General features: G+C 38.5%; 1 long non-coding RNA gene across 5 annotated transcripts in view; it reads left to right on the forward strand.

Moving 5' to 3' along the window:
- Positions 1-7,833, forward strand: part of LOC116962030 — a 127,215-nt gene extending 119,382 nt beyond the window's left edge. For all 5 annotated transcript variants that reach the window (XR_006164874.1, XR_006164875.1, XR_004407325.2 and 2 more), the window contains 2 exons: positions 2,383-2,525; positions 6,301-7,833. This is a non-coding gene — a long non-coding RNA (uncharacterized LOC116962030). The remainder of the gene's footprint in view (positions 1-2,382; positions 2,526-6,300) is intronic.
- The last annotated feature ends 13,041 nt before the right edge of the window (positions 7,834-20,874 follow it).

Consider the following 20,874-nt stretch of genomic DNA (forward strand, 5'->3'; position numbering starts at 1 on the left):
TTATTCACTGGAAAATATAGTTAATAAACAAAAAATGTGGTAAATTATGCATATTATTTTGTTTGATAACATCCCATTAAATTGTTTTAAAAGCTGTCAGCTGATATGTTCAAAAGGCAAGAGAACAAAACAAATGTATTTCCCAGAGTCCAGATGTTAATTTAGCTGTTGCTTGTATGCACATCTGTAGCATTTACATAGCAAGAAAACATCAAAGAATTTTAAAACTTGGCTTATTAGTTGCAATTATACAGTTGTAGGTCTAGAACAAGTATAAAATCTCATATTAACAAGGAAATATATAAAACAGTGATTTTCATCTTGTATTTTGTTTATGGGATGATGTTACTGAATCTGCTAGACCGAGTCAGTGATCACTTTTCAAAACTGGAAGTGGTTTAAAGAGGATTTTGTTGAAAATGGCTCTGCTGCTGACATCATTGACTAGAAACATAAGTCACAAAATGGTACGATAAATCGAGTTGTCCTTATTAGCGCTGGGCACAAACTAGACTGCTAGCAATAGGTAAATTGTAAAAAGATTTGATTCAGATAATCATCCAAAATGTCCAGACTGTGGATTATGAAAGAGGCTTCCAGGGCATCTAAAAACAACCAAAGTTTGATTGAAGCAGTTGTTTTCATTGGTAAAGGTTCTGATGTGCTTGGCCAAAGTTTATCTTTGACATAAATGTACTGAAAATGCAGTGTCATTATACACATTTTGGACCATGTTATTCTCATAGCTGACTATTGAGGAGATAATCATAGGCAAAGGTAGAAGGCAATGAATTGGGGTTGTCCTGACTGACTAAGCATGTCAGAAAAGAAGGAGCTAATAGCAGCTGTAAACAGTGCTGCTCAAAACAGAGCGGGGCAGGATGTCTGATTCACAAATGTGTTTGTTCCTTTTCCTTTTCCTTTTCCTTTTCCTTTTCCTTTTCCTTTTCCTTTTCCTTTTCCTTTTCCTTTTCCTTTTCCTTTTCCTTTTCCTTTTCCTTTTCCTTTTCCTTTTCCTTTTCCTTTTCCTTTTCCTTTTCCTTTTCCTTTTCCTTTTCCTTTTCCTTTTCCTTTTCCTTTTCCTTTTCCTTTTCCTTTTCCTTTTCCTTTTCCATTTCTTTTTCCTTTTCCTCTTTTCCCTTTCCTCTTTTCCTCTTCCTCTTCCTCTTCCTCTTCATCTTCCTCTTCCTCTTCCTCTTTCTTTCATCATTTCCCTTTCACATTTTGTAAGGGTGGTTACAGGAAAAATTTCTAAGTGCTTTGCTATAATTTTTAATTTGGCTGATGGTATTTACAGAATTCATTACAGAAGGATAAGGATGTGATTCACCAATCAGGATACAGGAAATTTTAGTTAATTTTCCCATATTAATTGTATTACTTAAAAGTGATAGGAGACAGTGTATTAATTTAGTTGCCTAAAATTAGGCAGCTAAACCCATCTCAGATCATTTATAACCAGTCTAATTTTTAAATAAGTACCACTCACTTCCATTGGATTTATAGAGCACATTCATCAATTAGTATTGATGTTATTAACTCTGTGACCTATTTACTGAACCCTCATAAGAAAAAATTAGTCCTGACCTGTTCCTCTTATGAGACTGCTTGTGTTCTTAATCAGTTTAATTAATATGGACACTGTCACTAATAAAGCTACTCTAAAGTGACAAATTGCTTTATTTGCAAGTTTTCTGAATGTATTCTGAATACCAGCCCAAGTCATGCTATTTTACAATACCAAATCTAAAATACAATGAATTATAAAGCTTGTAGAATATATCCAACTCACTGATTAACTTCTAAAGAATCAATACATCACCTGGGGACTGCAAGGCCCAACATCACCCCTTGAAGAAGCTCAGTGAAGTAGTTAATGATGTTGGTATATATAAACATGCATGCACACTCTTGTGCTTACAGCTGTGACTTGGTCTAAGTTCAGTGGAGTTTTTCTTTATTTACCTCCCTCTGACTTGCCTTCACAGTTATGTGATATGAAGATGTTATTTGCATTAGTCTGAAAATAAGTATGAGGCTAATCAAATGTATAAAACTTTGTCTCTCAGACTCACAGCTTGGAAGGTACTGAGCCCCCCGGGGCTGTCTTCACGTTCCATATTGGGGCACATTGTCTTCTGCAGCATCAAGTTCAAAACACTTCCCTGTAAGACACTGCATGCTTCAGTAATCTACATACTTGCTGGCCATTTTTTCAAGCTGTATGAAAGCACTACATACACATGGTCTATTCAAGCAGCACATGATATGTCTATTTAAAGAAATTGTTTTGCTCTATACCTGCCCATAGAAGTAAATTACAGCTACTTTTTTTTCTATACCGTGTTCTTAAATATAATTATATCTCTTTATTTTTTATAGGGGAAATTAAGTTTCGGACTGATTCTTGACTCTTGATGTACATTTAGCAGGAGGCCAAGACGAATCAGAATAAACATCCAGAAGAAAATGCCAAATACAAGAACAGCAACTTAATATGATTTAAAACCAATAAAGTGGTTGAGGTTAGTGGAAACAATCCTTGATCTTTTCTTCTAAATTAAAAACAATTTTATAATACATTATGGCTGGTGTAGCTCCTTCCAACTACGGCTATCCATCACAGCCTGGAAGGAAACACTGCTTTTTCTCCATATCATGGCAGCCAAGTTGTTGAAGAAAGCTTGTGTCAAAGGACAGAGGGCAATGAAGATCTACATGCTCTGTTCAAGAGCCTGTTCCTGCCATTTTCTACAATTTCCTTTATGTTCTTTCATTGAAGCAACAGGTACCAGCTCTTTCTCTAACATGTACTGCAGTGCAGCCATCCTATCAATCCACAACTTCAAAGTGGTTTTGGGTCCTGGGATGCAACACTTGAACTTCAGCCATGCCTAGAAGAATGGGCAGAGCTGAGCAATGCAAATTGTCTTCCCAAACCACCTACAGAGAAAGCCCTGTGGTACCTGCCTCTTCCCTCCTCTCCTCTCCTCTCCTCACGTCTGGGTGTTTCATAACAAGAAGTCACAGCAGCTGAGGTGTGACCTCACATCTGACAGACATTTCATTATTTGAGCACTTCCTTTTCTCATCCACTGCCTGACCCATGGCTGCTCCGTTCCTGGCCCAGCAAATCTCAGTTATTTTATGCAGAATACAGATGCTGTGGACTGAAGGGGTTTCCCACCCTGGGACATTGAGTGCTTAGGTCACATCCTGAGGGGCTGCAGGAAGAGATAAGGCTCAGGGAGGTGAAGGTGTGATGTAAGAATGTGTTTCCCGTACTCTCACTGAATTATCAAAAGAAACATAGTGAAGAACTGTTGGGAGGTACCTCTGACTCCATCATTGTTTTCTGTCATGTTCAGTCCAGCAGGTGTTTTCTTGATGATCTCATGAGATGGTAGAAGGTGAGAAATCCCAACAGGCTACAGATCACAGAATGGTTTGGAAGCGAGCTTTAAAGGTCACATAGTCCAACCCCCTGTACAATGAACAGAGACATTTTCCACTAGATCAGGTTGCTCAGAGACCTGTCCAGCCTGACCTTGAATGTTTCCAGGGATGGGGCATCTACCACCTCTCTGGGAAACGTGCTCCACTCTTTCACTACTCTCATCATAAAAAAAAAATATTCTTATGTCTAGTCTAAATCTACCTTCTTCTAATTTAAAACAATTACCCCTTGTCCTATCTTTACAGAACCTAATAAAAAGCCTGTCCCCATCTTTCTTATAAACCTCCCTTAAGTATTAAATGATGTGAAAGGAACCCTTGGCTGTGCTGCTGTAGAATCTGTTGAGAACAGACATGATAAGTACCTTCAGGGTTTGATGAGAAGCACCAAATTTTAACTGTTCTCCTACTTAGGCATTTTAAGACATCTTACCTAATGTGTTTCTCAATTAGTTGCCTCTGAAGTAATGATCTCAATATTACTATAATGTCAGCGCTGTAAAGAACATTTAACTATACCATATCTTCAAATGGAGAATAAAATTTAAAGAATTATTTATATTGAGTTAACAAAATGATCCCCAAAATATATTTAAACTTCCATTTAGCTCATCTGATGTTTAAACTAAGGTGGCAGGCATTTACGTTCACACATCTGCTGCTTAATCTTTTCAACACAATCATCATCATCGTCGTCTCACAAGAACACAATTACTCTTTATGTAATGTATAAATTTAAATACAGTCTGCAATGGCATTTTAACAACTGCTGGGTAGTAAATGCTTATTTTCAATAGCCTGTTTTAAATGATGTTAGCAAGTAAGTATACATTGTGTAAGGATGAGAATTGTTATTTTACAGGATACAGGTGTTAGTGAAAACCCAAAGAAAATTGCTGTCAATTTATCATAGAACTAAAATCTAAACCTATCAGACCTTAGCTGACTTTATATTCTGTAATGAGCAAGGAGATTAGGTGGGACTCACTGACATTTGCAGATATCAGCTTCATTGATTTATTGTTTCAGATGGAAATCGCACAAAGCTTGTGACTTCTGGCATCAAGATAAACTTAAAAGTTTTGGCTCAGTTCTCTTTTTAAATTCTTTCACTAAAAGTGTGAAAATTTAAAGATTGGAAACGGTGTGTCAGAAACATGCATAAATCAAGAACAGTTCTACAGATCAGTCCTTCCAAAAACCAAGTCCGTTGCAAATGGGGCTGATGAGTATCCACAGCTATGCCATGTATAAAATGAGAAGCTTTTCAAATAGACCTTCCACAGACATGTTTGCAAGCACAGTGTATTAAAACTAACCACCAATTTTACTGTGACAGGTAAAAGATAGTTCTCTGTCACATGTTTAACTATGGCTTGCCACTATTCAGGGGCTTTCTTTTTAAAAAAGCACCATGATGTGTAAAACGGTGCTGTTCCTTGTAGGTAGCTGGCACCTCTCACCATTTGCAGCAGTGCAGCCTTTCTACGCTCCTGTGCTAGGGGAACCAAGGACAGCATGCTTTGCAGTGGGACAGTCTATAAAGAAGAAGTACATCCTGCCATCCAACTGATAACGACTGGCTGGTAACAAGACAAATCCTACACCATCTACCTGTTGTCTACTCTTCACTGGAACTGTGTAAAGTTACTGAAAAGTCATCCAGTTTGAGGACCGTGCATTTGATTTTCTGTCCTTGCTAAAGCAAAACATCACCAGATGCTTGGGATGGGATAAACCTGCGTTGCAACTGTGTAAGGTGGGAAGGAAGAACATTTTCCATCAAAATCCTGCTAGTAGGGAAGTGCAGCTGTTTGCTCCCAGATCTTAATGGAAAATTAGAAAAAGTAAATTATGGGACTATCAATGCTGTGTGAAATAATGAAAGATCACGGGAGAACAGATACTGATTTCACTTTCACTATCTGGATTAGAGGAATGTTCCTCTTGCCTCCTTTTCCTGTGGGATTGATAGGTGTGAGGTACAATGCTGAGCAGCCAAGAAAGACTTAAGAAGTCAGAGCAGTTTTGGTGAGGGTCCCAGCAGAACCCAGTTTTAACTGGACTTGAAGGGAACTGCAATTATCGCCTTGAACCTTCAGTAGGCAGTACCAGATATGTCATTAAGAAGGTTCCACTAATAGTGAGGTATCCCTGCTCTGTGGAGCATCCTCCATAGAAATCATCCCCCTAAGGCTGCAAGATCTGCTGCTTGAACTCCTGGTCATTGGCTACCTCCTGCTAAAAAGGAGATAATAAACCTCAAATCGATGTACTTGATCTGTGTTGAAACTTACATGATATTCCACCAACGCTGTGAAAGAGGAGATTAGTTCTGTAAAAGCTACTGTATCATTTCATGGGGACATTTCCCATTGCTGAAGTATATTTGAATTAAATTAATTTCTGAATAAAAAATTAACTGGAGAATGTAATGGATGACACCAGGATAAAAGTTTGGAATTCTGAATTCTCTTGGGTTTTTTTTTTTGGTTTTTTTTTTTTTTTTTTTTTTTGTAAAAAAAAACCATGTATGAAAGTGTAGTTTACTTCCACCCTCTCTTGTATACCTTTTTTGTTAAGTATCTATATGAATGACTACCTATGAAAATGTTAATGTGATTATCACCACCACCAGAAAATGTTTTTTACATCTTAAACCAATTCTTTTTTTCTTCGCTTCTCTTAATATCTGAAGTGGAAAGTGAGTGCAGAAAGATAACACCTTAGTCACAGATCATTTTGTTTGACTTCTGTGGGGAGGAGCAGTTTACTTTATGGTATTTATCTTGTAATAAGGAGTTAATGCTAACTTTGTTTTATTTTATTGTGTTTGTTTTGCAGATGAGGTATCTTAGCTGAATTCCATAAAAGCACTTAAGAGGGATTACTGAATACTGGGAAACACATCTGCAGTTCTGAATGGTTTGGAAACAAAATATGTTATCAACAAAAAGAAAACTTGGTCTTTATCTGCATCTTGGAATATTCTGAAGGCAGTAATTGTTGATAAACTGTACAGTGAGATGTGCAGTTTACGCTGCTTTGGGGGCAAGTAGAGTTTTGCTTTTTGGCAGCACGTGGCATAACAAAAGAATCCTTGAGAGGAGGTACCACCAGAATGTAAAATAAGTAAAAATCTGACCCTCAGTTTATTTCTAATTTTTCATCAAGGATTCATCAATCATCTCCAGCATCTGAGCAAGTGTAATAAGGCGTGTTTAGCAAATGCACTGTTTTTAGTGCATGCAATTTTGCAAGGTGTGTGCTTCTTCATTCTGGAGTACAAATTCTTGAATCCTGAAGCTAGAGCTGTGCGGGGAGAACCTGGAGAGTGCTCACAGACTGCTAATTTAAGTGCACCTCCAGGATATGCATTAACTTGTGCACTAACCAATGCAGTGGACGGAGTACTTCAAGGAGGAGGAGCAAGTGGAAGATGAAAAAGATTCAAAATACTCTCAAGATGCATGCACAACCACTTCACCAAAATATTAATTTATTTGATTGTTTACTGACTTATTTATTTATTTATTTATTTTAGATGGTATTTAACAGTAACTTTTACTTGGGCCCTTTCATTACGTACCTATTGCACCATGTACAGGAAATGCAGCTCTTCTGTTGCATCGCTTACTTTCTGGATTGCTTACTTTCAGCACCATGGGCCCAGGTGGATAAATAAGTTAATAACACTGTTTCATCCTAAACATATGCAAACTTCAAAACCAGACTGATTTACAGCCAGCCATAATTTTGAAATGGAAGTCAAGAGAGAAAAGCTGTGATCAGTACCTAAAGCATAGGGTTTCCTATTTTATAATATTTATAAATTATCTTCAGATTAAAATCTGGTTTATTTCTATGCAATGTGGTTATGTATATCTCGTTCCTTAAGGTTTCTTAGAGAGCTATCTATTTTCATCAGACTCTATGAAATTACTGTTTTTTCAAAACTTCTTGCTTTATCCTTGTGTTTCTTATGCTTGGCAATAACATTATAGTTCTATATTAAACAAAAGACAAAATTAAATGAAAAAAACCTTTAAAACAGTGTCAAATAAAAAAATCAAATGTATTTTTATTGTTATTTTACATTAATTTTATAAGTATAGAGTTTAGCTTTTTAGAAATCATGTAGATCCCTTGCAGACAAAATCTTTGTTGAAATTGCATGAAACAAAGGTTATAAACCTGAGCTGTGATATTAGCTCTGTGTGTGTGTGTGTGGTAGTGAGTGACAGCCCCCAACCATTTTTCATGACGTCATGCTAGTTATTCAGAACACTTTTTCCACCAATACAGCTTAACATTTGATGTAATTTATGTACATGTCTTTCCCAATTTTCTAATAAAATAAACAGCTCATACTGCTTAAACACATCTCTTTGCTTGGACTTCTAATTAAAATCTTTGAATTCTTTTAAATTCCCATTTCTAGGGCTTTCAGGAAGTTGAGCTGAAGAAAAAGCTTCTCTTTTTGATCTTGACCTATTTTAATCTGGGTATTAAGATGACGGGTAAAGTCTAAAGCTCTGTGCAGCACCATCCTGTAGAGATAGAAGAATTTAAAATAGCACAGCACTACTTAATTTTAAATAAAGTTTTTTAAAATATTTGCGACCACACAATATACAAACACAACACGTTCATCACTGGTTGAAGTATAAATGGCTTTGAGAGCTGTGAATTTATTTGTCTATTACAACTGTTTTGGAAAGAGTGTTCAAGCCTACATGGTGGCAATGGTGGAGTACGAGGTGCTTTTGGCATCACTTCTTCACAGCCAGTGCAGAACTAAACTCTGTTCAGTGCTCATTTCAGAGTGAAGTGAAGCAGCACAGGCTTCCAGTGAATATCAGTCCTGACAGCCTTGCTTTCTTACCCTTAAATTAGTGAGTGGAATTAACGGTTGGTGCACTGAGCAAAGTGCATTTCGCTGCAGGTCCAGCTACAATTCCATGGAAAGGACTCTCAGGGGTATCAGACAAACTGCAGATCAGAGTCAGAAAAAGAGGAAAACCTGTCCATGGACAGCCATCCTACTCCCCACTAACTCAGAGTCTTTTCCCTGATCTCTAAATGCTTGAGCTAATACCAACACAGTGCTGGGCAAGGAATAAACTGTGCTGGCTAGAGGGCTGCTGAGTCTTGCTTCCACTCTGAAGAGAGAAAGGCAAGGACCAAACTGTGACTCTAATATATACTGCCTCTTCAGAGCATCTTTCATGGGAACTCATTTAACTGCTTGCTTAGGAATAATTCATGGGATAAGTGAATCTGGCTCCAGATTTGTAATGGATATTGCACAACAGAAAGCAAAAAGGCAAAGAGCACAAAATTTAGACTTTAAGTGTATGCATACAGTAAGAGTATTTGAGGGCAAAATTAGTCCCACTTTAATTAAAAGAAAGACAGAAGGCAAACATCTATGGATCTACATCAATCAACCTACAGGGAGGGTGAAGACAATGCCATCAATATCAATGTACAATTATTTATCTTTAGAACCTACTTCCATTTCATGCCACTCTGCCATATGAGTCAGCCCAAAACCACTCATTTTTTTTTATTTTCAGTATTATTTTCATCTCTGTGCCAGTGGATTGAAGAGTTAATAAAATTTCACTGCAACAAGATGTTATTTCACAACGACACACAGAAATTTGAAGTGGGAATGGAATGAATGCCAAGGAGGTGTTTAATGACGTGGCCTTCTGGATGTAGTCTTTGAAGAACATTTGCAGAATTGTTCTATTGCTTTAGAGCATCCAGGAAACAATAAACCCAACACAGCACTAGTGTTGACTTTCACAGCTGCTTTCAGCTCAGATGTCACCATTACACTTGGAATGGAGCAGATCCTCCTGGAAAATATGCTAAGGCACATGGAAAATAAGATGGTGATTGGTGACAGTGAACATGGTTTCACTAAGGGAAAATCATGCCTGAAAAATTTGGGGACCTTCTATGGCAGGGTTACAGCATTGGTGGTCCCTCTGCTCTGCTCTGGGGAGCCCCCCCTGCAGTGCTGGGGCCAGCTCGGGGGCCCCCAACAGCAGAAGGACCCGGAGCTGCTCGAGCGGGGCCAGAGGAGGCCACGGAGATGCTGGGGGGGCTGGAGCAGCTCCCCTGGGGGGCCGGGCTGAGAGAGTTGGGGGGGTTCAGCCTGGAGAAGAGAAGGCTCCGGGGGGACCCTGAGAGTGGCCTCCCGGGGCTTAAAGGGGGGACAGGAGAGGGGGGGGGACGACTCTGGGTCAGGGGGTGTGGGGATAGGATAAGGGCTAACAGTTTTAAACTGGCAGAGGGGCAAATGTAGATGAGATCTAAGGCAGAAATTGTTCCTTGTGCAGAGGGTGAGGCATTGGCCCCGGGTGCCCAGAGCAGCTGTGGGTGCCCCCTCCCTGGAAGGGTTCAAGGCCAGGTTGGACGGGGCTGGGAGCCCCCTGGGCTGGGGGAAGGGGGCCCTGCCCGGGGCAGGGGGGTGGCACTGGGGGGGCTTTAAGGTCCCTTCCAACCCAAAAAGTCCTGTGATTCTATGAATTACAAATAAATGTGATACTGAATTATGTGATAACATTGAATTGTTCCTGTGTATCTTGCATAGCAAAATGCTCAGGAGAATGGAAGTTCCTTCAGCCTAAACTTTAAGAAGGTAAGTCTTGAATCTACTTATTCATATTAAAACAATTGCAGTCTTCACCAGTCTTAAGACTGGTGAACAAGTTGTGTTTAAACAGTACAGAACTGCAGCTTAATCACAACTCACACCAGCTAGATCTTTACAGTTTTGTCTTCTGACAGCAACCATAGAAGAATATACATAGAAACTGTCAATATTACATGTATTGATTTTATTTAAAAGAAACAGGCTAGTGTAACTGGCTTTGTATGTCAATGTGTAAACTCCAGTGCCCACTACTCAAAGACAGTGTTCAACTCATCTTCTAAATCTCAGCACGCAATGTACAGAATTCAATCTTTGGCCCAACTATTCTTGGAAGAACAAGAAATCATAGATATCTAACAGCATTGGAATTGACTATGATGCTGGAAGGAATGTGGTTTTATGACAATCTTGTTGCCATCAATGGGTACGAATCAATTCAGATATACTACATAGCAGTGGAAAAGTAAGTGATGCTAGTTCTCTTATTTTTTTTTTTTATTAGTATGTCCAATTAATAACATTCTTTAATTGCTACTTGCCATTCTTCTTAATTTCCCATTACATTAATAAAAACAATACAATATAAACTCTGTTTTTCCTACATTCTTTATGATGCTTCATGATGTTATACTTTGAATTCAACATACAAATTCTGCAGGATGAGTAATGGAGGGAGGCAGACAAATTAGAGGGAATAAAGAATAAAAATAAAAGAATTTTAAAAGGGACTGTTAAAAAAGTAGCTTATGTGAATTAGTTTTGTCTCCTGCTTGATCCTGTGGTGAGACCATAGCGTTTGTGGTAGTTTTAAGGTTTTGATAGAGAAATGGTGAACATTGGTATTTGAACTGGGCAGGAGTCACCATCCACTGTCCCCCTTGACTCCACCAAAATCACAGATAAAGTGTTTCAGCCATCTATCTAGTACCTCCAGGTGAATTTCATCTACATTGTTAACTTAAAAAAAAATAACAGCCTAAATCCTCTCTAACCTGCTCTTTCCCTACAGTAGCTGAAATTTTGCCCTTTCAACATGACTGTTGGCCATGACAACTGACTTCAGCCAAGCAATGACTGAAAACCAAGAATAAATTAAACTCTTGCTGGAGCATCATTAGTATATCTTTCTTTCCCCTGAGCACTGAATCAATCCTTCCCTTTGTTTTCTGCCCCTGTTACTGCACTTACAGAACACTTTCCAGCTACTTTTTATGTCCCTGGTGACACCTGAACTGGCTTTGTGCCTTAAGGACATGACAACAGCTTCTAGTGAGTCATATCCAAGGTCCATGTGGCCTTTTCTCCTGCCTTCAACCAAGGACAATAGCAGGTATTTAGGAAATAACTTAAGAACTTGGGCAAGTGTGTATTAATTTTTTATCAGCATCTTGTAACCAAGGAACATCCTGAACAAGGGGTTACATGTTTGCATATAATAGCCCTGGGCAGACTTTTTTTTTTTCCACCAATGAATTTTCCCCACAATATAAAAGCATTTTTAGCATACGCAATACTCCTTAGTATGAATTTCCATAACAAAGCTGTGTACTGTCAAAAATAACATCACCAGTCTGTGATAATCCTACTGCCCATGAACCTATTCAATATATTCTTACTAATTTATATGATTTTTCTTTCTGATCTTTGATCCTCTCATGTTTTGTCAATTTATACTTTTCCTAGGATGTGTCGGATCTTATGCCTTTTTTATGTTTCTGTGTAGCAGAGTTAATCCAACTGAAGCTCTCTTTGGGATGTAGACACCATTAGACTTCACATGCTCCCTTGTGAAATGGTTTGGGTTTGATGAGGTAGCATCTTCTGACTCTTTCCTCTTCTCCTACAATCCTGAGTGAAAAAGGAAAGTTGGGAAAATTAACTGCATCTATAATTGTAATTCAACACTGAAACAACCACCTTAATTTCACCTTGACAGTTATCTCCATGTAGAGTAGATGTCATCTGCTTTGTAATCAGAATTAGAGGATTTTGCAATCAGCTTGCGTTTTGTAAATCACTGCTGAAGCCACAAGACAAGAAAACTATACCTCGTGCAAGTGAGGGCACTGGGTTCAGAACAGATGCCTTGAATAAACTTAAAGATGCCAGCTCGGGGTTTGCACCAAGGAGCTCAACATAAATTCATTTACCCAGCGAATAAATAAATTATTCGATATCTAGCTCCATGACGCCACAAGAAGACATCTGTGAGCAGGGAGCCAGTTATGTGATGCCAGCTCACTGAGCAGGGGCTGAAGTGAAGGTGTATTTGGGGAATCAGACCCAGCTGTAGCCATCAGCCAGAGCACAGAGATTTCACAGGGGACCTCTGTAGGTGGACACAGATGTTTCCCAGTCACAGGATTTCCCTGAACACCCTGGAAGGAGGAAAAAAAAAAAAAAAAAAAAAAAAAAAAATGCAAGCAAATCCCAAAACTGCATGTCTTTTCTCCATTGATCCAAATCATGTATTCTTCACATAAATAACTGTTTCCTTTTTATTATTCATTCCAGCTGAGTGGACTGCTTATCTGGCCGCATAAATATCTTCAATATAAGTGGATAAAAGCCACTTAGGCACATAACACGTACTTTGGAATGGAAAATGAAGGAAATTCCAGGAATAGTTTACAGGCAGAGGTGGTGCTCCTCTGGTTATCATTTGAAGAATAGTTATCTGTTTGGTTTTGCATTATGTCCTCTGACATCTCTGTGTGCCTGTGCACATGTAGGTATTAATAAAAGGTAAATTTTTTGGACAGGTGCATGCGTACCAGAAAAAGCATGTGTATGTATTTACATATATGCTTATGTTATATAAATTCAGTTTTTCAGAACTCGAAATAAAGACACTACAAGCCTTTTTTTCAATTGCAGAGTCAGTGTAATGACCCCTCATTTGCACATGCAGTTTTGCAGGCATAGTTGATGGAGTTTAGACCTTTATGCTTGAGATTGATCTCTACTAATTTGGATAACCTAACAGTTAGGCATTACCAGTTAGAGAGAGGCACCTCCAGAAATCAAAGTTCAAAGAGGTGGAATCATTTACCATCTGGATGCTACACAAGCACCTCAACAGCTTGCTTAAATTGGATGTCTCCCTTCAAGAGAGTTAAAACTAGAGGAAACAAATCTTTTTGCCAGCTACTTGATTGCTGCTAGACAGCTGAGGAAGATCATCTCAGTATGCAAATAACTGGACGGAAAAAAATGAGACAGCAGGGTAATGTCACTTGTGCTCTAGCAAAAGCATATTAGAGAACTGAAGAATCTAGACAGAGTTGGATTTCCAACCTCCTATAACATGTAGGTGTTGCAAAGTTGCATACAATATCTGTTTTCAAAATCTGCATGCAATACCACTTTTCCTTTACATGCATCTATTGCCATGCCCTTATTCAATCAAGAGCAAAGAGGTCTGCAGATAAAAATGCCACTGTTGGTTTTAATGAACATAAACACCAAAACACTAGCCAGCACAAATGACTGGAATTTTTAGTATGTACCCATTGCTGTTTGTCATCTTCAGACTGACAGTCTAGGAACTAGGAAAAGTGTGGAGCTGTTAAAATTTTGTAGAATATTTTCTTCCATCAAGAACTACTATATTAACAAAATGTTTGAATATTCTTGTATTAAACCAATGGTATTGCTAATACTTCGCAATATATTAAAAACACATATTAGATGGAGAAACAATTAAAATGTACAACTCAAAGAAACAAACAAGCCTCTCAACACTCTGTTAATTCAATTTTAATGATGTCCCAAAATATATAAAATATTTTATCTAATGCTTTGACACTCTTCCAGATGATTGACTCAAGAGAACATCCCAAGTTTTCCTTTCCGAATGGTGGGAAAGCAAATGTTAACCTGCTGTGAGAAAAGCTAGTCCTGCACAACAACAACATGACCCTTTGTTATATTCATCAAGAAAACTTAAATTCCAAAGCTGTCGATCCAGCTTTTTAAATAACAGTCATCTACTACACACACAAAAAAAAAAAATAGCTAGACCATTACCTTAATTATCAATGATCTTGTAAGAGACATTATTTAAAGTATCTCACCCATGGAAGAGAATTCTGTATTTACAATCATTTATATTGCTGCATAGAAATTATCAAAAGATTTCATCTCTACCTAGGTATTTAGATTGTGCTCATCAGAGTGAGATTACTCTTAATGACTTCCTTTCCATAGGGAAGAATGGAGTTTTGTCTGGTTTGTTCACAGACATTTCTGAAAGTTAAGAGGCGAAACAATGCACAAATCTGATTTGTGCAAAGCAGCATAATTACAGCTTTGTTCATCTTTGGAAGGTGTTGCCTGAGTGATGCTGCACATATCCATATAACTGAAGACACATTCCACATGCCTTTGTAAAAATAGAACATAAAAAACAGTAGGAAATAAAAATGTTCATTTCACATAGAGCTGTGTATATAACTATATTCAATATTTATGAGAATATTCATTGTCATTTGTAGGGTTTATCTTGAAAAGCATAATTTGGGGCTTTTTTTTTTTTTTTTCCTGCTGGAAACAAACAAATGGGAAATGTTTTAGCTGTACATGCTGTATCTCACACTCCATTGTGGAGAGTGGCTGAAGGAATCATGAACATGTAAAACATCTGTGCCCTATTAGCAATCTGTCAGATGGTTGCAAGCAATATATTACCAGTCACTTTGAACAAATGCCCACACCCTCGATTCTTCACAACAGAGTCTTGCATGCCCATTTTATGAGCAGATGTGTGATTCTAATCATACACAATGCATCCATTCAAGAAAACAAAACTAAACTAAACTAAACTGAACAAAACAAAACAAAACAAAAAAAACACGGGAAGATCATCTTTTAGGTTGGAGTTGACTAGCAAAAACCCCTTCCATAATATAATGAAAATGTTTTTATCTGAATCTAAGGAAGCATTTGAGGAGGGATGTATTTCCAGGGTGATTTGCCCAGGCACAGTGGCAGAAGAGACACTTAATGACGTATTGTAGTATGGAGAGACTTGCTTTCTCCTGCTGACTGTGGTGGTCTCTCTTCTGGATTTGAGCTGGAGCTCAGGGAGGTGGATCACACTTTGACTCATTTGCAACACTGCTAGAAAGTCAAGTACCATTGGTCATCCAAGACAGACATCTGCAGAGAGGGAGGAGAAGGTCACCCCAGGCTGCCCTTGCCCTTAGCAAGCATTTCCAGAGCTTGATTCATACAACTCATTTTAGATGCCTAACTTTTCATGAGAACTACTGCTGAGAATTATGCCTATGTTTGGCCAAACGATCCCCACCTTTGGTTTCCCGCTGACCAAGGTGACATCTGATGGGTTGCAAATTTAAAAGCCATTTATAAAGTCTTGCATTTTCCAATATGATTAAATCTTTTATATTTTAAGGATTGTGAGTTGCATAGCAGTTGTGGTTCAAGCTCTGACCTTGGTAATTTAGCTGCAGATTCCAGTGGAGCTTTAGCATAAAAACCTCAGCTCTCCTCCCTTAGAATATTTCAGTGCTTGAATGCTTTTAAACTGGATAGAAATAGCAACTTCTACAATAGCATTGGTCAAATGCTATTTGGCTTCTTTATGATGGAGAATGGGATTATCTTTGTTACACATTAAAAGCATATATATACTTGTTATATACATGAGTAAATGAAGGATAATTTAATGTGTCTATTTTGTTTTTATGCTAAAATACTATATTTCATAACAGGAGAGCAAAAAGTGTGGGGATTACCTGTTAATTCTCAAGTACTCATAAACTGACCATCAGTGTTAAAATAGCCCTTAAAACCAGCTAAGCATTCAGACAGGACAATTAATTAATTACCTACAAACTTTGTTTTGTTGCTGTTTGCAGACTTTTGTTTTGTTAGTGGGACTCTTTTCTCTGGCCCATTTATATTTCACATGGGAGACTTATTTTCCTCTGTTCTCTGTCGACACAGGAAATACATTTATATAAATGAAAACAGTTGCTTCTCTCAATGGCATTTCAAACAAAGAAGCAAAGGCTGTAGTTTGGAGCTGTACATAAACATAATTTGAAGAGGTAACAATGAACTAAACCATATTTACACAAACATTTGTAATAAGAGCTCACAAGCTTCACAGAATGTTTCATTCCTATTAGCTCAATTGCACAAATGGTTTGTCACTTGGATCTTATGCAGCCTATAATTCCTACTGCTATATAGGAAATCTAGTCCATTTTGCCATCAACCTTCACATTAGGCACACATGTCCTGCTGCTGTACTGGAGGGGAAGTAAAATGTGAGGATTCTGTAAAACACTTCATTATTTTTTAATTCTACACTACAGCACATTAAAATTAAAATGAAAAGCTCTGTGCCTTATATTACTTGATGAGCTTTACAGAAATTGTCATAATTTTGTATGGGGTTTTTAATGACTGCTTCTTGTAAAATACCTTTGGTAGTTCAAGATCAAAGCAAAGCAGAGATGTCTGCTACAAGATGATAATTCAGGTAAACACACTCAATTGTAAAGTGCAAATGATGAAATGTGATTGACTTTGCTTCTATTTAATGTTTATTTTCCCTGCCAAAGCAATGACAAGTTCAAACTAATTCCAGACCTGCCATAAAATAAATTGAAACTACTATAAGTCAACTCATTTCCATTTTTTTTTAACTTAACCTAGATCTCACATGGTAAAACACTGCTCAAAGGTTTCATCTAGTCAGCTTTCTATTGTGATCCAGGAATGTGAGAAAGAGCTCAAAAGAAATTATCCCAGCTATAAATATTTCCAAAATAATTCTGTCATCAATTAAAACTGTACAAAAATCTACCACCCCTGTTTCATACACGACAGCGGCTCTGACTTCTGCGCATATTGCGTATCCCCTAATTGTGATCTGTCCTCACATTTAAACTTTTAAAATCAGTAAAATCCCCTGTGATGGAATTCTAAATCTGTGAATAAAAAACCCCTGCAAAATTGGACACAATCCTTGCACGCAGGAAGGTCTTGCTGTGCCAAGTTTTGTGCTTGGAGGGTGTTGGAGAGAAGGGGACTCCCTGGTGACACCTGTGGCACACGCACAACGCAGGGGGTTCCTGGCCTTCTGCAAGATTTACAGACCAATTTAAAGCACGTTGTGACACGATATCACCCAGAAAAGGGGGAGGAAGGAGCACAGGTAACACTCACAAAATCCTGCAGCATCATTTGCCAGTTTCACTCCATCTTCTTTTTTTTTTTTTTTTTTTTTCTGCCGTGCATATAGTGCTACGGCAAAGCATCTCCTTTCAGGAAAATTCTGGAGTTATCTCGAAGGTCTGATTTTATTTTCAAGGAGACACATCTGGAACTGGGTTTCCTGGATGGTTGTGTGTTAGGCCAGGTCCTGTAAATCCTAAATAAAACCACTGTAGCCTGCAAATGCTTTGGATGGATGCAACATCTTCATGTGACATCTTCCACAGAGCCTACAGCAACAGAAAAAATAAAGCAATAACAATGCTACAATTAATTACCATTAATCCTGATAACCCTCGTTATTCAGATATCAGGGATGACTAGTGCCATTGTCAGATTAAAGCTTTCCCTGCAGAAAGCTACTTGCTATTTACTGTATTTGCCTGCCATCCCTGGTCTGTTCTCCTACTTCATAGAAATATTAATGTTCCCTCCAAAACAGGATTGTCTCTGGATGAGATCATGGTAGCGCAAGGAAATGTCAAATAGCCTAATTCAAGTGCTTTTAGAAAACAGACATAAAATTGAGACTGTAATAGTATAAATAGAGAGGTGAAATTACACTCCAGCAGAGAAAGAGAGAAATCGAGCGACACGGAGACAGAGTTATAGACAGCTAGACCTACATTACATGTCTATACTGAAACACAGTTATTCACAACAGGAAGCAAACATCTACCCACAGCGTCACACAAAACTTATTACACTAATTTTCATTTATAGGAGCTGCGGCGCTGACAGGGACTGCCATCTTCACTTTTTCCATCCAGCGCAAATCCCTCCCCGAGAGGACAGTGCCTTTCCGGGCAGCGGGGCAGAGCAGCCCACGGACACGGATTTCTGAAGCAGGGGGGATGGCGTGGGAGGTGTCCTGGCCACGGGGGACGGGTCCACACGTGACGAGGTGCCCAGCATGCCTTACCAGCACGCACGTGCTTAGGGAAAGCATCTCTGGAAACAGCCCTCCCCAACAAAATAAACAAACCAGAACTAACATGGCTGATGTTCTGTACCTCACACACAAACTTTTGTTTAGCTTTCTGAATTGTCCCATTTATTAATGTAGTGAAGAGACACGGCAAGGAAATTTAGGAGGGTGGGTAAATGAAGCTGTTTTTTAACCATAAGTCCACCCTTCCCCTTCTGGCTTCACTGGGAGAGGAGGGACTGAGCAAGGAGGAACCACTTGGGGATACAAAAATAACCTTTGTGGGATTTGCTTTATATTTTACCAGAGTTTCACTCAAACAATCCACTTAAAAAGAAAAAAAGAAAAAAAAAAAAAGAAAAAAAAAAGAAGGATTTGGTCAATTTTATTTGGGTAATTTCACTGGCCTGGTGCCTAGTGTAACCCTGTGAACAGCTGTATCAGGACACTGAAGAGGACAGTGGTCTGCAAGATGAAATGTCATGACCTGTCTTGGCTGGCAGATGGTGGAGGAGGAGCAAGGGCTGAACTGGTGTCCAGGACTGTGAAACAGCAAGTGGAGGGAAGAGGACACTGGGGGAAAGCATTGTGCAGTGACTTTTCTGCTGAACCACCACACAGCTTGCAAAAAGAGAGGAAGAATAGTATCTGGCAGTGCCAGGCATTAAGCATATTTTCTCTCCATTACAGTCAAGTCCAGTTTCAACTAGCCATCTGCTTGACTAGGTTGATGAATTATGACCCTGGTGGAATGGACTGCTTGTTGGTAAGCAAATAACATGTTTTTGGGAAAAGGTGGATTACATTGTGCAAGATCCATATAATCACACCCTTGAAATTACAGCTTGTCTAAGTACACAGATAAATCTAAAAATGAAAATAATGAAGAAGGTTTGGCTGTGATATAGCTCCCTGGGAAGACATTCCAGTTGGGCACAAATTATTGAACTTCAAAGTGGTCATTCTCTGAATGGAAAAAGGCCTTCCACTCCCCAAATCAGGGTAAAACTATCTCTGGTTTAATGTATGCAATATAACCCATCAAGGCTGGAAAATCACAGTGGTTTCTTGTGGCCTCCACATCTGTTCAGCTCAAACAATAATTTCCTAAACAAAATATTTCAGTGTCTGTATGAACACCTAAATATTGAGGCATATGTATGTAAAGGCAGATAACTGTATTTCCTCACAAAAGACAAACACTCCTCCAACAGAGAAAAGAAGATGAAGTTCACTCTCACCTCAGTCAACTCTGCTTTTGCATCAAACTTTCTACATGCTTTTTTGCAGTCAACCCCAATATATTTATGGGGTCTATTTTTATAATTATTTGCTCTCTCATAGTTTGGTGTTTTTGCAGAGACTTGAATTCTTAATTTACACTTTATCACAGGCTCTGAACTGAAATTTTCTTTAAGATGGGCTCTGATGGCTTCGGAAAGCCATATGGAGCTGTGAGTTACCAGAGCCCCATTGACCTACAGGTGGTCCCATGTGATCTCAGACTTTCACCACCTCTGCTCTGAATGGGAATGAAAAATAAATAAAAGAAACTTGGTGCAAAACAATAAACAGATCTAAAAGGAGAAACTGAGAGGATCCCACAAGAAACAGAGTGAAAACTGGAAGAAGAAAGCCAGAGGACAGGAAGGAATATCTCCTCTTCGATATTTACTGACAGTAAAATGTTGGATAAAATAAGTGACAGAAGGACCTGAGATAATTTCTGAAGTACACAGGGTGTATGATGCAGCCTCAAATACAGATTTTATCAGTCTAAAAATGTCTGGTCACGTTAGACATGACTGACTCTGCTGTGATAAGGCGGTTCCCTGCAGATGAGCATTGGTAAAATGTTTACCCTGTACATCCACATCCTGTGCTCTGGACAGGCAATATGCACTTACAAAAAAAAACTATTTTAGGAGTGTTTAAGACAGTGTTAAAATAGCTATTCTTCTCTGCCTCTGCCTGTAGAGCCAAGTTCCCTAAATAATTATCAGTCAAAATATAGCAGGCTTAGAAAGAACAATGAAACCCTCAAAAAGTACCAAACATACCTTTTCTGGATACAAATATATGCTGCTTGGAGAGTGTTACTGTGAGCTTTTCAGGAGGCTAGAAGCACATGATGAATCCCTTTAGGAAAATCCCTTTTACACAGACATAAAACTTCTATTTTCACCTTCATTATATCTTTGGATATGTGGAAATTTTGCAAGCCACAGAAGAAGTCCCTTCTCTGTTTTTTGGGCATGCACAGACATCACTCACGCCTGGGGAAAGGGGAAATTTTCTCATTTGAAGGGGTGGAGTTTTGAATTTTTTTTTTAACAAGTCCTAGAGGAGATGTATCTACAGTAAGCAGGAAGGTTAGGTGATCAAAGAGACATGTGAGATTACTGTTTGAGGGTCTTTTTAAAATGTATTTTACCTGTTTATCTGTTAACTCCTGTATCTGATATTAAACTGTGAAGGTTGCAAGAAAGGGACTTCCTCTTCAAATCGGGTTGTTTTTAACTGACAGTTAAACACTTACCCCAAATATGTGCTTGCTGCTGTGACTCCAGTT

Source organism: Tyto alba, unplaced genomic scaffold (genome assembly GCF_018691265.1).
Source record: "Tyto alba isolate M040663 unplaced genomic scaffold, T.alba_DEE_v4.0 Super-Scaffold_13, whole genome shotgun sequence".
NCBI lineage: Eukaryota > Metazoa > Chordata > Aves > Strigiformes > Tytonidae > Tyto > Tyto alba.